The sequence below is a fragment of the Triticum aestivum genome, chromosome 5A (assembly GCF_018294505.1).
Source record: "Triticum aestivum cultivar Chinese Spring chromosome 5A, IWGSC CS RefSeq v2.1, whole genome shotgun sequence".
NCBI lineage: Eukaryota > Viridiplantae > Streptophyta > Magnoliopsida > Poales > Poaceae > Triticum > Triticum aestivum.
In genome coordinates this window covers 570,494,385-570,496,026 of record NC_057806.1, presented here as the reverse complement: position 1 = coordinate 570,496,026, position 1,642 = coordinate 570,494,385, and the positions used below count along the sequence as shown (strand labels likewise).

The window sequence follows — 1,642 nt, the reverse complement described above, 5'->3', positions numbered from 1 at the left end:
CTATGCATCTTCGTCTACCTCCAGCAGCGTTTCCTCTCTCGGGTCTCCTCCATCTGAGAAGCTCACGAGGACAAATTTCCTCCTCTGGAAGGCCATCGTGCTACCCCAAATCAAGGGAGCACGGATGGAGCACTTCCTTGACGCCGCAAGCCCGGCGCCCCCTCCTACCATCACCATCTCCAAAGACGGGAAGGAGGAGCAGGTCTTCAACTACGCCCGGTCGATCTGGTACGCCCAGCAGCAACAGGTACAAGGATACCTTATGGGATCTCTGTCACGTGAGGTTCTTGCGCAGGTCGCTACCCTTCAGACGCCGGCTGAGGTGTGGAGTGCCATCCACGCCTCCTTCGCTGCGCAGACGCAAGCGCAGATCGTCAACACCCGCATCGCCCTCGCCAATCTCCACAAAGGAAGCATGGGCATGCCCGAGTACCTGGCAAAGATCAAGGCCTTCACCGATGAGATCGCCTGCACTGGTGATCCCCTCTCTGAAGGAGAGATAACCTCCTATGTGCTCAAAGGGCTGGACATTGAGTATAATCCGGTGATCTCAGCCCTGGCTGCACGTATCGAACCGGTGACCGTCCAGGATCTCTACAACTAGCTGCTAAGTTTTGAAGCCCGTATGAATCTCCTACAAGGTAATAATATCCGCCAGTCATCGGTTAATTCCCTCACACGTGGTCGCGGCACTGGAGGCCGAGGCCGTGGTCACCGCGGTCACCAGCAAGCGCGCGGACGCGGCAACAACAACAGCAGCGGGCGTGGGCGCGCCAACAACACTGGCCCACGTCCCTCTGGCGCCTCCTACTCCAACACCAGGCCACGGTGCCAGCTTTGCAAGAAGCCAGGGCACGAGGTGAAAGATTGCTGGCATCGCTATGATGAAGATTTCGTGCCCGAGGAACGCCACGTTGCTGCAGCCATCAGGGAGCAAGAAGAAGCTGGGACACCATCTGGTATGCTGACTCCGGAGCCACGGATCACGTCACCAGTGAGCTGGAGAAGCTTGCAAACCGAGAGAGATACTATGGCAATGAGCAAATTAACACCGCCGCAAGTGGAGGAGGTATGGACATGTGTCACATTGGTCAATCTTCTTCTAAAACGTGATCTTCTTCTAAAAGATGTGCTTCATGTCCCTCAAGCCAACAAAAACCTTGCTTCCATGTCTCGTTTGTCAGCTGATAATAATGTATTTTTTGAAACTCATCCCAAGTATTTTTTCATTAGGGATCGGGCAATGAGGGAGCTCCTCCATCACGGTAGATGCGTCGGTGGTCTATATCCTATCACATCAAGAGCTTTTAGCCGCAAGCGTCATCGTCAAGTCTACTCCGTCGTCAAACCATCCTTAGAGAGGTGGCATCAAAGATTAGGTCATCCTTCATTAAAAATAGTTGATCAAGTAGTGAATAAAGGCAATCTTCAATTGTCTAGTAGTGAGAATAAAGAGTCTGTTTGTGATGCTTGTCAATGTGCCAAGAGTCATCAACTCCCCTATCCTAAGTCAAATAGTGTGTCTCATGCTCCGTTGGAACTGATATTCAGTGATGTATGGGGTCATGCCAGAGATTCTTTTGGAAGAAAGAAATATTATGTTAGCTTCATTGATGACTATAGTAAGTTTACATGGATATAC

General features: G+C 51.4%; 1 pseudogene; it reads left to right on the top strand.

Annotated features, from left to right (window-relative positions):
- The first annotated feature begins 481 nt into the window (after positions 1-481).
- On the top strand, positions 482-620 carry LOC123109301 (uncharacterized; annotated as a pseudogene).
- The last annotated feature ends 1,022 nt before the right edge of the window (positions 621-1,642 follow it).